This window comes from Haemaphysalis longicornis, unplaced genomic scaffold, assembly GCF_048455015.1.
Source record: "Haemaphysalis longicornis isolate Haplotype H1 unplaced genomic scaffold, Haemaphysalis longicornis Haplotype H1 scaffold_11, whole genome shotgun sequence".
Taxonomy (NCBI): domain Eukaryota; kingdom Metazoa; phylum Arthropoda; class Arachnida; order Ixodida; family Ixodidae; genus Haemaphysalis; species Haemaphysalis longicornis.
Genome location: NW_027526214.1, coordinates 30,155,101 through 30,171,288, shown reverse-complemented (window position 1 = coordinate 30,171,288; position 16,188 = coordinate 30,155,101).

The window sequence follows — 16,188 nt, the reverse complement described above, 5'->3', positions numbered from 1 at the left end:
ACTGGAACTCAAAGGACTCTGTGCGGCAGGCGCGCGCCTCAGCTAGTTTACGGAGAGGGCACACACGCATAATGCACTCGCAACTGCTCACTAAACTCCAAGGACTCTGTGCAGCAGGTGCAGAAAGGCCCTGTCCGTGATCCACATCCTCGAAGAATACAGGGCACTGCATACAACACGACACAACTACTGCGCACAATATACAGACAACACATCACACTAGAGCAATCACACTTTTTGGTGACGAGCTGATGTTTTTCATGAAACGTGATTTGGGTTTCTCACTGATGTCAAGCTTTACATCTCATTTCTTACCATGCCATATGACATCCAGGCATCTTCAACTCTTTGGGTTTTACTTTGTTTATTTTTGGCGCCCTTTGCCCTCAGTAGGCCTTGCGCCATAAGAATTCAAGCATAACCAAAGAAGGACAACTGAGGCCGACAGATAATAGACCATGCGGTGACGTACCGTGTGTTTTGTGATACCTGCGAAGAAATAAGATTATCGTGAGCCAGTTGGGGAGCTTGATGGGCCCTTGTGATAGCATGTCGACCGTATTAGGCGAAGGAGGCCAGAAGTTGTATCTCCAAAGCAAAGCTGTTTTATGTCGAACAAATTAAAACATTGGTAGACGCCCGAGTCTCGTCACAGGAGGTGTTGCAGGGTAAAGGGACCAATGGTAATGTGAGGTCGAAATCTCCCTGCTCCGACAACTCATACATGAACACCATCCGGGCAAGTGTCTGGTTCAAATGCTCGGTCAGGCCATTTGTGTCAATGTGAAAGGTTTCGGCAAGCTTGTGTTTTGACTATCAAGAGTTGAGGGTATTATTGCAAAGTTTAGAATAAATGTTTTTTCCGCAGTAAGATTTTTTTTTCGCGGTAATGTTTTTTCTCCGGTGGTGGAGTGCAACGTGGTGTAGAAGGACGGCGTAGAAAAAAAAATCATCGACGTTAGCTGCGGAGCACGTTGGAAGAGCGCGAGTGATCGCGTACCGTTTCGTACAATCCGTCGCAATTACAACTGACGGGTTTTTAGAGATAGATAGCTGTAGGTCCATCATCTGGCAGTTACAGTAGGCTCGAACACCGGAAGCTGGATCAATAGGAGCAGGTGATTATCGTCATAATGGAACTTGGTGCGATTTAAAACACATTTTGGAAACTGACGTGGTGGACCGAAAAATCTGATAACCCTTAGCTTAACACATATTTGTGTGAATGGAGAGTAGGGTCACGGAGCGTCTTATTTCGCGAAAGTCCGATGTAGCGAAGACTCAAGGCACATCATTCTCAAAGGCCGTCAGGACGAAGGCGTGAGGGGATGTTTGAGCCTTTATGCGAGCTACCATACTTGCAGGCGACGACAAGCGCATAATTCTGTAGACGTATTGGCGACCCACAGAGCAGTTTGCTCGGTACTTTCATGTTGCTAAGGCTGCACAGCTAGTCAGGATGGGTGATGGCTGGACGAGATCCACCGTACAAGTTAGGTGAACATTTCGCAAGAGCCTTGTCAAAAGCGAGACACGGCTGCTTGAAATTAAATAATTGCTCTCTAAATTTAAGAGCAAACGTCTGGCGTATGCAATCAAATACTTGTGGCGGGCTTGTCATTGCGACAATACAGTGCGGATCACCTGGCAAATTGCGTCGGTTGATACTTTTAGGTACCAATTCGAGTCAAAGTGCCCAATAACCGGTCAAGAGCTTAGTAGGTAAACATACAACTGAATCCATGGGCTTAGTGGGGCCCCTTGTAAAGGTTGCACCAGTCTTCAAATGGTCAGTGGGGGACCAGCTATGTAAATGAAGTTGTCCACAGAACAGACGAAATAGGTCCAAAATCTTACATAGGTAAGGACGTCATCACCCAAGCGTGCCGTAGTTAAATGGATCATGGCTGGAACATGTTTGCTTGAGGCTGAACTCTTTAGGCGGCGACAACGTGCCAGGATATTGCTTCCTCGCGGCCGCCAAAGCGACAATGAGGAGTAGAGCTTGAGGAAATTGTGCAGGAATAGTTCAAGTGTACCCGACAAGCGCTGAGCATGCGTCTCAAATTTTGTTTACAAGAAAATGACGTCATGTACGGGGTATTCACTGTAACCTTTAAGGCGCGATTTCTTCGCTTGGGAACACTGAAAACCGTATTGTCTGTCGCCACTGGAACTGCACAGGTGCTTTGTGCCCGCATCTTGCAAAATACACCAGCTTGCATCACTTGCCTCGTTTCACTCCGATTCAAATTCTAATGACGGAAGGCGTGCTAGCATCGGTAACTCAATCGTCCCAGAGAATAGCCAGCCTGAGGACTTTATGTAGACAGTTGCAAAGGCTCGATCTCATAAGAAAAATCGGGGCACCGATTTCAGAAAAAGTCCGCTTTCCAGCTCCTTTTCATAAACGTCAAAACTTTTTTTTTGCGTAGTGGGCATTTATTAGAGGATGTATTGATTGGGTGATTGCAGCAGCACCACCTCCTTTAGCTGCAGGAGCTATTTTCTGTCGAGGAGTTGACAAATGTCAGCAGAGCCGATGGTTGGGAGGATACTGGAGAAATAGACTGGCGGCGCCAAGAGGTAAGGAGAATGGTGGCTGAGATGAGGAGGCTGATTATCGGCTTCAACGTGTTTGATCGAGAGCGGCGAAAATCGACACCTCTCTACTCGATAATGAGTATAGACCTCCGACGGTGAGGACACGCAGCGGCAGCGGCCGTAATGAAGCAGGCGAACAACGCAATGACAGATAGGTTTCATGTCAGGGATTCACTAATCAGCTAAATTAAGGACCTGAAAACAGTTGGTCTCATGGTCATGTGGGCCAACTCTGGAATAGGGTACTGGCAGTGCGCTCTTGCGCGCCATGCGAAATTTGCGGATATGATTGTGCTAGATTATTGTGGACAACTGTTTGAAAGAGGGACAACGAAGGTGACATTCGTTCAGAAGCTAGTTCTGGAAATGCAGCGGGAGTAGTGTGCTGCATTTGGCAATAAACTAGGAGGGCATTTTTACCGTGCGGTGTTCGAGAGCGCGCTGGCACAGCAGTATTTTCACACGAGAATGTCGAGGCTGTGTGGAAGTCGGGTAAACTCTGGCGGGATACGGTAACCTTTTCTCACATCTGTGGCACTGATTATTGACTGCATCTGCCATGCTAGAGTCCTTTTGAACAAGATGGTTCAAAGCTTAATCTACAATGCCTTTGAGTATGTTTGCGGCCGTTGTTTTATTCCGCGATATGGGCATCCACATTCAATGACAAGCACATCTTGAATTTATGACACATACAGGCGCTGTGGATGTGTGTGTGCGAAATTCGAGCTCATTTCCGCCGCTTTTGACTTCCCTTAGGCCTGCTAATCTGTTCATGCTGAGTTTTATTGCAAGCTTACAAGTTACTTAACTTTGCTGTATACATAAAAACCACTCCCGTATTGGCCCATCAGGTAAAAAAGGACGTCGGCAGTCTGAAGGTTTGGTACCACCTGCTATGAGCGTGCATGCGCTCTGCAAAGCTGATTCAGTCGTCGACATCGGTTTCATAAGTTCCGCAGAATGGGCCGACCTCCCGAGGCTCTTCGACGATGACAAATGCCGCGGGCCTGGCTACGCGTTCACCATCATGGTACCACAGACACGTTACGTGCCCTTGGGAGCTACGTGACATGGGGAAGAACCCCTGCGCCCCACTAAGAATGTCAAGTGACAAAACGACGTGTATTTGCAAACCTTTTGAATACAGCATAAGCTTGGAGGCATTGAGGCAACCAGGACCTTGAGGCTACACCCGGGAGTTATCGTTCTCGTCTGGTTCGACCTGCAATATAGTGCCTATTTTATGTTTACTGGTAGCAGAGATTTCCCAATCACATAAATTTACCACCCAAACTGTAAATTGTGCCATATTATGCTGTGTGCGAATTCATACTGCCATTAATAACCGGCTACGAAGTAACATTTGCTTCCTAGATCAATGCAAAATTGTGCCCTTACGTGCGTCACATAATTTTTTCATTTTTTATAATGTGCAAGCCCTTGGTACTTGCAGGAATATGAAATGTCCCCTACAAATTTCTTATATCTACCCCTTGCGTGTCATGAGCCGGGGGCTCGCAAAACTTTTTTCTGTGGGGTATTACTTTGTTCATTTCCTGTCCTGTATTTTCTCAAAGCACTCGTAAAACCTGTGTTCTTGTTTGGGTGGCTTACGTACCCCCCCTCTGCTGTCGGTCATCATTGTACGCTTTGTATGCTAAATGCGGGTTTTCAGAAAGCCATTTAAGGCTATTATCTGGTCTCTTCGGAAAGTGGCGAAACTTTGCTTTGAGGACGCGGCCCCTTGCGTCTCTGCACACCTGGGCAGTTGAACTTTGTTGATGGTTACATTTTAATGGCGCAAGGCCGACAAGGGCAAAGAGCGCCTCACAAAAATTTATTTGATAAAGACAGATGTAAAATTCAATACCAAAACGTACTCAGTAAAAACAAAAGTGAAGCGAATGCATGTTGATGATTGGTGTAAATGACCAGGTTATTATGATGCACAGTAAGAAATCAGTTGGAAAAACTTGACATCAGTGAAGAACCTAAAAGCACACTTCATGGACAACATGGGCTCGTCTCCTACAAAGTATGATCGGTAAAACGAGGTGTGTTGTATGTATAGTTGTGGAAAGTGTTTGCCTCGTGTCGTGTCAGGTGGCTTGCATTGAATGAGTAAGTGAACTACGAATAGGCTATCTCTGCACCTCCTGCACTGGGGTCTTGAAGATCCCACCAGCAGATACGAGTGTTTTGCATGGCTATGCCATATTTGTGGCCTACTCAAGGCAAGTTTCGTGTTTTGTTGTGTGAGTCAGTTGTTTACCGTCCTAAGTGTGCTTTTATTTGCTCTACTTTGTTATATGTCGGTCGATTCTACTGCGCTTGCCACTTGCTACGAAGGTGTCGAATTTGGGGCTTAAGGTCACTGTGTGGTAGTATTCTTTTATGTACTGTGTTCATGAGTGCAGCAACAGCGGCCTTCTGAGAAGCAACCCCATTGCCACCAATTCCAGCGTTGCCTAGATCCCCTACCAACGGCAGAACAAGATTTTGGGCGTATATGAAGATGATATTGTTAGAAAGCATACTGAAAATTCCGTTTTTGCATGGCTTGTGTGATTCCAATGCGAGCACAACCCTTACGAAATCTGTATATATGATGGACTTTGACATTTTGTGTTCAAGAATGTGTTCTTCGATGTGTAAGATGACATATGCTTCAGCTGAGTAAATTGCGGTGTATGTTCTCATGCTTCTGCATGCATCAGTTTGCGCATGAGCAGCGCAAGGTTCCATGGTTGCAGTTTTTGATGCGTCACTATAAAACTCTTCAAATTGATACCTATACTGCTGAAAAAAGAAGTGCTAAAAATAACAGTTTGAGGTACCCTGGTTTTACCACTGTTTACAAAAGACAAGTCCCAACACGTAGGTTGTAGCTGCCAGGGTTGAAAACGTCAGTAAATGAAGTGTATATGTCCAAAAATATGATGTCGAAATCAGAAGCTTCGTATCTCACTCTATGGGACAACGACAAAGGAACGGAAAGAGGATTTACAAACAGCGGTGATGTGGATGTGTCACTAGATACCGTTTTCAAAGGATGGTTATGAGCAGTGAAATTTTAACAGTATAGAGCAAGTTCATGTCCTTTTGTTGGTCCTCAAGACAACATTTATTACATGCAGCATATCGAATCTGGGCTGGGATAGTGCGGAACGCACCCGACGCAAGGGGGAGGCCTATGTTGAGTACTGAACCAAGATCTTCAAACGTTGTTTTTCGTGCCGACCCATACACCACACTGCCGTAGTCTGAGACCTGAATAACGCGGTAAAGACCCGGAGGAGTAGTTCTATGTCTGCACCATAGTATTCGTTGAAGAGGACCTTAAGAATGTTTAGTGTTTTGAGGCATTTATGTTTAAGTGCTTTATGTGTGGGAAGAACGTGAACCTCTTATCAAAAAAAGCACCTCAAAACTTGTGCCCCTTTTAAAAGGAATAGATGCCCGAATAAGCGTAATGTAAGGGGCCCCATTATTCCAAATCTGGCGGTAGAACGCAGCAAAAGATTTTTGACACCGTTTAGTTGAAAACCGTTAAGGCCCGCCCAGTCACCAAGTTTCTTAACACCCAGATGTACTTGACGTTCGCAAATGGACATGTTACAGACTTTGAAAGATATGTGCACATGGTCTACATGAAACGGGAAACGGTTGGTGGCAATGCTGTTCAGAGGGATTTCATGTTAACTCTTAACAATGCGCTGCCTAGAACTCCAGCTTGCGGCAAACTATTTTTTGCCCATATTCATTGTAAAGAGCACTGCCAACCATCACTCGAAAGGATCTTTCAAGAAATTACTACAGTGTTCATCATGTCGCCTGAGATACCAAATAAGTTAACATTTCTGAGGGTGCCATAGCGCCAGGCTGCATCAAAAGCTTTTGTTGTAACATCAGAAAATAGAGCAAGGCAGATCCGGTTACAGACAAAGGCTTCTTTTATGTAAGATTACAGTGCAACAAGTTGATCATTGGTAGATTACTCCACCATGAAGCCTCCATGGCTGTCCTCGAGAAAACAGTTGCACTGTAGAAAATACACGAACCCACGGTTTATCTTCTCCAGGAGCTTACACAAGCAGTTTGTCGGGGAAATGAACCTATAGCTGGCGGGATGGGAAGGGTCCTTTCCCTCCTTCAGAAAGGCCACAACTATGGCCTCCATCCAAGTACTTGGGAGCTGCCTTGAAAGCCATATCTGGTTGCATGGGTGCGGGAGTGTCTCAAGAGTGTCGGCGGCTAGGTTGTGTGGCATGGTGCATGTAATGCTATCTGCCCGGGGATCTGAAGCCTTACAATTGGAAAGAAGAACCTTCAGGTGATGAAGTTTGTATGTAGAGTTGCCTGCAAAATTCGACTTGTTCTTGTCTCGTAAGGGCTTCTTCACTGCTGATGTTTAGTGTTGCATGAAAGTGTTCGTGTGGTGTGCTGACCTGGATATGTGTTGGAAGTGTTGCTCCGAGTGTGTTAGCCTGGTCTTCCAGAGTGTCCCCTGTTGTACTAACCAAGGGCAGGCTGTGTGTCTATTGCCCTTTTAGGTTTTGAATTTGTGTGCAGATTTTCTGTGTGTTCGTATGAACTGATGGAAGAGATGAAGGAATTCTCCCTTTTCACCTCACGACGCGCTCACTTCTTAAAAGCCTTTGCCCGTTTAAAAGAAATTAGATTATCTGACGTGGGGTACCGGCGAAGAGCACCCCACGCCTTGTTCTGAGCCTCTCGCGCCCGTTACAGTCATTATTCCACCACGGCTCCTCTGGTGGCGAGGAGCACCGGACGTGTTTGGAATGGACTTTTCGGCTGCGTCGAGGATGTGCGACGTAATGAGGTGGGCTGCTTCGTATACGTGTAGGTGTTTTATGTTTGTGTGGTGTAGTTTTGGTGATTCTGTGAATGTATTTAAGGTCTGCTTTTGATTCATTGAACCTGTTATAGGAAGATGGGCTGCATGGGCCTTTACCTATATATGTTTAGGCAGTGGCAAAGAGTCATTACAATTTTGATTCATGCTCACGTCCCCCTCAAGACAAAAGAAAAATGCGGAAGCAATACCCAAGTCAAAATATGAGAATGTGTTGTGTCTAATGATATGGTATGTAGAATGTTTCTTGTTGAAAAGGCATGCACCAGAGGGTGTTAAAAACTTCTCTTTCCGGCGACAGCGGGCATCCGTACGAAAAGAGCCGAAACAGAATTGTGTGCATTAAAGTCGTCTTTGATGATGAATTGTTCCGGCAGCTCGTCAACCAGAGTCTCTAAGTCCGAACTCCAAAGTGCAAGATCAGATGGAATATATATGGCGCATACCGTTATCAACCTATTAAATAATATTGTGCGAATCGGTACCGCCTCAAGGGCAGCGTTCAAAGTGACAGCGCGGCGTGCTAACGATTTGGGAGCAATTATGGCCACAGCGCCAGTAGTGTGTGTGCAGCCATTCTGCAATATGTCCTATTCTGCACTATGCTTGTTTATGTACCACTTTTTCTTCCTTTACTTTCTTTTTGCATAGTTTTGCACAATTTTGAAAACATGTGTCAACATGCTCACAGCGCTTCTAACGAGCTTTTATATACCCTGTATTCGACCCTCGTATGCGTGTATATATATATATAAATATAAATATATATATATATATATATATATATATATATATATATATATATATATATATAAATATATATATATATATATATATATATATATATATATATATATATATATACGGTCGAACAAAAGAAGTTTCTAATGGTCCAGAAAAAATATCAAAAAGTAGAGTCCGACGCAAGTCTCAAAAAACAAAAACAAACATGTTTACTAACGTTTCGAATGGTGGTCCAGTCTTCATCGGAGTAACATTTACAGTACACTGCAGAACGCTTTTATAGGCGCGTGTGGAGAGAGGATAAAGTTTCGCTACAGTGCGCCCTCTTTGAAAGAAATCCTACGTCATCATTTAGCAAAACAAGAAAAAACGCAAGACATACACACGAGAGGGAATGCACTGCCCTCCCTCTTTTTGGGGAGAAAAGATGCGCTACAATGCGCCCTGTTTAAAAGTAGTTATTGGCAAGTGGTACAACAAAGAGAAAAGAAAAATGCAAAGGGGCGTCTAGGAAGGAGGTAAATTGGCGCCTCTCCTCATAGGAATTAACAGAAGAAGCGGGAGCGGGCAAGAGAAAGGAGTAAAGGCGGCAGAACGAGATAAGGAAGTGGGGAACGCGCGTCAGCGCGCCTTCGCTTTTCGTCTTAGGAATGTCTCACGTGAAGCCGGCGCTATGTGGATAAGCCGGCGCTAAGAGGCTAATTGAGTGAACCTGGAGGGATAAAGCCGGCGCTGGTATGCCTAAAAAGAGGATTGGTCACGCAAGAAGCGAACGGAAGAAAGGCGAGTAATTATTGTGGCAAACATGTCAACGCGCCTACGCCTTCGTTCAGCCCAGAGGATGCGGTTTTGAACTTAAATATGAGATATGATTCGCGAACTTCGCGTGCGTGGTTGCTGTTGAAATTGGATTCAATTATTGTTACCTTCAAATTATTAAATGAATGACCCGGGATTCCGACGTGATGGGACAAAGGAAGGTTAGGAAGAGACTTGGCGTGTGCCCTATGATTGTTGAACCTTAATCTAAAAGCGTTCGCCGTCTGGCCAATATATTGCAGGTGGCAGGTATTGCACTCGAGCAGGTAAACTACGTTGGCGCTGTCACAGTTAAAATTTCCCTTCAGTTTTACAGAGAAGTGCGAGGCGGTGCTAGAGGCGGTTTTTGTTTTCGTCATGTGGGGGCATACCTGACAACGAGGCTTGTTGCAGGGTCCACAACCGGTCACTGGTGAATGGCTGAGCCTCGAAGATGTCAGAATGTCGCGCAGGTTTTTGTTTCGCCTATAGACAACACGTGGTGGTTCGGAAAATATAGATGCTAGTCGAGGACTTTGATTTAATATGTTGTGATGCTTTCGAAGTATGCCAGAAACATTCGGCACAGATGCGGAGTGAGTGAGAACAAGGTTACTTGAAGGGCGTCGGTCGGCTGGCTTCCTGGAGTTAAGGAGTTCATTGCGGCTCAGCGCTCCTGCTCGGCAAATGGAATCGTCAAATTATTGGAGCGGGTACTTTTGTTTGAGCAGATCGTTTTTTAGTCCCTCACAGTTGGAAAGAAAATGTTTCCTTGGAGCATATCCGGCGGAAGCGGTGCGCTTGACTGTAGGGTATGCCCGTTTTTCAGTGCCTAATGTGACTACTTTGAAAATGTAAATATTGATGGGAGTCCCTCGGTTTTCGGTAAAGGGTGGTCTCTAATTTGTTCTGCGAGACAGATACCGTCACGTCGAGGAAGTTGATGCTGGTAGCGGAAAACTGGTGTGAGAAAGAAATGTTAGGGTGGACCGCGTTAAACTCGGCTATAAATCTTAGGAGATTGGATTCTCCGTGTGGCCAAATCAGAAAGACATAATCGATGAAGCGCTTGTAAAAAAATGGCTTCAAGTCGATGCTTGCAAGAAACTCCTCCTCGAGGACTGCCATGAAAATATTTGCATAATTTGGCCCTATTCTTGCGCCCATGGATGTACCACTGACTTGAACATAGTGTTTGCCATTGAACTCGAAATTGTTTAACTCAAGAATCAATCTCAGTAATAAGGCCAATGTGGAATTCTCGACGGGCTTAGGCTCCCGTGATTCACTGTAAGCGTGGATCACCGCTTGTATTCCATCAGAGTGGGAAATATTGGTATATAGTGACGTGACGTCCATGGTGACAAGCAGACAGCCACTGGGAATCTCAAGGTCTAATATTTCAGAGAGAAAGTGTTTGGTATCTCGTATGTATGAAGGGAAGTTAGGGGGAATTTTGTTGATTAAGTTGTCGACATAGAGGGAAATATTTTCGGTAACCGTGCCTATGCCAGATACGATTGGGCGACCGCTTCCGTCGGATATGCTCCAAGGAAACAGATTTTCTTTCCAACTGTGAGGGACTAAACACGATCTGCTCAAACAAAAGTACCCGCTCCAATTATTGACGATTTCATTCGCCGAGCAGGGGCGCTGAGCCGCAATGAACTCCTTAACTCCAGGAAGCCAGCCGACCGACGCCCTTCAAGTAACCTAGTTCTCACTCACTCCGCACCTGTGCCGAATGTTTCTGGCATACTTCGAAAGCATCACAACATATTAAATCAAAGTCCTCGACTAGCATCTATATTTTCCGAACCACCACATGTTGTCTATAGGCGAAACAAAAACCTGCGCGACATTCTGACATCTTCGAGGCTCAGCCATTCACCAGTGACCGGTTGTGGGCCCTGCAACAAGCCTCGTTGTCAGGTATGCCCCCACATGACGAAAACAAAAACCGCCTCTAGCACCGCCTCGCACTTCTCTGTAAAACTGAAGGGAAATTTTAACTGTGACAGCGCCAACGTAGTTTACCTGCTCGAGTGCAATACCTGCCACCTGCAATATATTGGCCAGACGGCGAACGCTTTTAGATTAAGGTTCAACAATCATAGGGCACACGCCAAGTCTCTTCCTAACCTTCCTTTGTCCCGTACGTCGGAATCCCGGGTCATTCATTTAATAATTTGAAGGTAACAATAATTGAATCCAATTTCAACAGCAACCACGCACGCGAAGTTCGCGAATCATATCTCATATTTAAGTTCAAAACCGCATCCTCTGGGCTGAACGAAGGCGTAGGCGCGTTGACATGTTTGCCACAATAATTACTCGCCTTTCTTCCGTTCGCTTCTTGCGTGACCAATCCTCTTTTTAGCCATACCAGCGCCGGCTTTATCCCTCCAGGTTCACTCAATTAGCCTCTTAGCGCCGGCTTAGCCACATAGCGCCAGCTAAGGCGCGCTGACGCGTGCTCCCCAGTTCCTTATCTCGTTCTGCCGCTTTCACCCCGCTTCTTCTGTTGACATATTCCTAAGACGAAAAGCGATGACGTGCTGACGCGCGTTCCCCACTTCCTTATCTCGTTCTGCCGCCTTTACTCCTTTCTCTTCCCCGCCCCCGCTTCTTCTGTTAATTCCTATGCGGAGAGGCAGCAATTTACCTCCTTCCTAGACGCCCCTTTGCATTTTTCTTTTCTCTTTGTTGTACCACTTGCCAATAACTACTTTTAAACAGGGCGCATTGTAGCGCACCTTTTCTCCCAAAAAAGAGGGAGGGCAGTGCATTCCCTCTCGTGTGTATGTCTTGCGTTTTTTCTTGTTTTGCTGAATAATGACGTATGATTTCTTTCAAAGAGGGCGCACTGTAGCGCAACTTTCTCCTCTCTCCACACGCACCTATAAAAGCGTTCTGCAGTGTACTGTAATTGTTACTCCGATGAAGACTGGACCACCAGTCGAAACGTTAGTAAACATGTTTGTTTTTGTGTTTTGAGACTTGCGTCGGACTCTACTTTTTGATATATATTGCCGCGAACCATGCATTGGGTTTGTTTATTTGTGTTTTGCTTTTACCGCCCGGCTGCGCCGGTCTGTGTTATCTCCGTGCCAAAGGAAGCGCGTGTTCCATTCTTTCTTTCTGTGCCGCATGTGTTATCTGTTCAGATAGGGAGAGCATTCCGATCTAACGTGAACATCCCGGAATAATCTTCTTGCATCTACAATGTTCTCGATGCGAATCGATGGTTCCAGAACGACGCGCGCCGAAAGATAAAAAACCTGCAGAGCAGACGCCGGGGCATTCGATTCTGCGACGCTCGCCGACGCACGTACGTCACTTTGTTGACCACTGCTTCGCCGCCTCTGTATTCTTTTCAGTTGTTAGGGGAGCACAAGTTCGCTCCAATAAACTTGTTTCTTTTCCAAACAACGGCTTCGTCCTTGGCTACGTGACATCTGGTGGAGGTGCTGGGTACGCACCCTTCATGCCCACTACAACCTCTGGAAGCCGCCAAGCCAGTCCAACAAGAGCCAGCCTCCGCGTGCAAGATTTACCACCCGAGTTCGGTCTACTACCGGAGAAGACGAAGAAGAAAAACGTCGCAACCAGCACCATGCTCAACCAAGCCAGTCCTCCTGTCGTTCTGCAGCAGCCACGGGAACCGCCATCATTCCGAGGAGCCCCCGTAGAAGACCCAGAAGAATGGTTGGAGAAACTGGAGCGCGTCCGGAAACTCAACAGGTGGAACGACGCAGAAACGTTTCGGCACGTTTTTTTTTACTTGGAAGATTCGGCTCGCACTTGGTTCGAGAACCACGAGAGCTCCTTGACAAACTGGGCTCAGTTCAAAAGCGAGTTCACTAAGACCTTCACTACCGTCGTGCGGAAAGAAAGAGCCGCCCTTTTGTTGGAAACACGCACGCAACACCCCAACGAAGGTGTCGTGATCTTCGTTGAGGAGATGAAGCAGCTATTTCGCCGCGCGGACCCCGACATGACGGAAGAAAAGAAGTTGCGCTTCTTAATGCGCGGAGTGAAGGAGGAACTGTTTGCTGGACTTGTCCGAAATCCGCCCAAAACCGTCGCCGAATTCGTCACCGAAGCCCGCACCATTGAAAAAGCCCTCGAAATGCGTGCTAAGCAGTATGACCGCAACTTTGTTGGCGCGGCCAATGAGATCGACTTTGGCAGCACGCGGATCCCGGCCGACAGCCTACGCGAGACTATCCGCGCAATAGTGAGAGAGCAGCTGCGGAAACTTCTCCCAACGCCGCCGCAGCCCCAAGTCGCTTCCCTCACCGACGTGATTAGAGAAGAAGTGCAACAAGCGTTGGGAACTTCTACGCCATCCGAGGTACCCCGAGAGCCACAAGCTATGACATACTCCGCGGCTGTTCGTCGACCCCGCCCTGCTCCAACACGCCGTCAAGAGGCCCCGCCGTACCGCCGCCCACTGTCACCCGCCCGACCCCCGGTAGCCCGAAATCAGACGCCGAGGAAGACGGACGTATGGCGAACTCCCGATAACCGTCCTCTGTGCTACCACTGCGGAGAGGCCGACCACATTTACCGTCGCTGCCCATACAAGAGACTCGGACTGCGTGGTTTCTCCGTCGACGCACCTCGACCTCTCCCTGGCCAACGACCACGTGAGATCGACGAGTATCTATCTGAAACCAGCCGTGGCCCAGCGCGTTTCAACCGTTCGCCGTCGCCCTACCCATACCAATCACCGAACCGCCGTAGCAACGCTGACTTCACCCGTGGAAGGTCCCCCAGCCCACGCGGGGGAAACTAAAAGCAGCAACTTCTGGAGGTGAAGTTGCTCTACGGCGAAAAACCGGAAACCCTCCAACGACGCAAGGACGCGCCGAAGACAGTGATTCACGACATGGCCTCATCCCGACGACCCGACCTAACCCTGATGAGACTCCCGAACACGACGACAGCTATACGCCGCGACGCTTACCCGACCTGACCGAGACGTCCGCTGAGAAGACGTGGACAACGACGACGCACAGTGCCCGACCGTCAACACGCACAAGCCGAGATGCGACGCCCCGACGCACCCGGAACTCGAGGAAGGCGGCATCCGACGTCAAGGTGTCCATCGACGGTTTTGATGTAGTCACCCTCGTAGACACGGGAGCCGACTACTCCGTAATGAGCGGACCATTTGCGTCTAAGCTGAAGAAAGTTATGACCAGATGGGACGGTCCGCACATACGCACAGCAGGAGGCCACATCGTGACGCCAAGTGGAACGTGCACATCGCGCGTCACCATAGACGGCACGACGTACCCTGCAGTGTTCGTCGTTTTGCCCAACTGCTCCCGCGACGTAATTCTCGGAATGGACTTTTTGACAGACAACGGCGCAATAATCGATCTCCAGACGAAGTCGATAACTTTTTCCTCCGACCACTCCATGACGCCGGAATCGAACCCCGAACACCGTGCAGCTGTAAGGATCGCCGATGATCACGTCACCCTGCCACCCCGCGCAAGCTTGATGATCACCGTCTACTGTGAAGGTGCTGCTCCCGACGTCGACGCTATCGTGGAGAGTGACCGAAGGTTGCTTCTTGACCGCGGTGTGTCTGTCGCAAGAGGCATTGCGCGGTTTAAGCAGCGCAAATCCCACGTTTTGGTCACCAATTTCACCGAGGAGTACCAGCATTTAAACAAGGGCGCTGCAATTGCGTTCGTCGAAGAAACGCAACAAGCAAGTGACGTGATAGCAGTCGCCGACTTTGAACGCGCACCCGACGATACCTTCAAGCTTCCGCACCCCTTCGACGTGAATCCGGCGCTACCGCAAGAAGAAAGCAACAAGTTATTGGCTTTGCTGCGTCGCTACAGCGAGTGTTTTTCGTCGAACTCAAAGTTACGTCAAACACCTCTGGCGAAGCACCGGATAATAACCGAGGATAGAGCCCGACCTACCCGAAAGTCACCGTACCGCGTCTCTTCCCATGAGCGCGAAGCCATCCGTACTCAAGTCGACGACATGCTCAACGACGACATTATACAGCCATCGAAAAGTCCGTGGGCTGCGCCGGTCGTACTCGTGAAGAAAAAAGACGGCACACTGAGGTTCTGCGTTGACTACCGGCGATTGAACAAGATCACAAAAAAGGACGTGTACCCCCTGCCACGAATCGACGACGCCCTCGACCACCTCTGCCATGCGAGGTACTTCTCATCGATGGACCTGAAGACCGGCTACTGGCAAATTGAAGTGGACGAGAGAGACAGAGAGAAGACTGCATTTATAACCCCGGACGGCCTATACGAGTTCAAGGTAATGCCGTTTGGGCTATGCACGGCACCAGCAACGTTCCAAAGAGTCATGGACACTGTGCTAGGTGGCCTGAAGTGGCACACCTGCCTCGTATACCTCGACGACGTTGTGGTATTCTCCCGGACTTTCGACGAACACCTCGCAAGGTTGCAGTCAGTACTCGAGGCCATTCGTACGTCGGGGTTAACGCTGAAGCCTGAAAAGTGCCGCTTCGCGTACGAGAAACTGAAGTTTTTGGGCCATGTCGTCAACGCCGCGGGAGTCCTGCCTGACCCGGCGAAAACTTCAGCCATAGCGAACTTCCCAAGGCCGAAAGATAAGAAGGGCGTGAGCAGATTTCTTGGACTGTGCGCATACTACCGGCGCTTCGTCGCAAACTTCGCACGCATTGCAGAGCCGCTCACGCGCTTGACGAAAGATAGCACCGCTTTCAGCTGGGAAGACGACCAAGAAAAGGCATTCTGCGAGCTGCAAAAACACCTGCAAAGCCCGCCCGTGCTCGCTCATTTCGACGACAATGCCGAAACGGAAATACACACGGACGCCAGTGATATAGGCTTGGTTGCGGTCCTTGTCCAGAAACAAAGCGGGTGCGAAAACGTAATCGCCTATGCCAGCCGTGGTCTGTCGAAGGAGGAGAAAAACTACTCTGCCTCCGAAAAAGAGTGCCTGGCTATTATATGGGCCATTTCAAAATTTCGCCCATACGTGTATGGCAGACCGTTCAAGGTTGTAACAGACCACCATGCGCTGTGTTGGCTTGCCAATTTGAAGGACCCCTCTGGCCGTCTTGGGCGGTGGAGTTTGCGCCTGCAAGAGTTCGACATTACAATCGTCTACAAATCCGGCAGAAAACA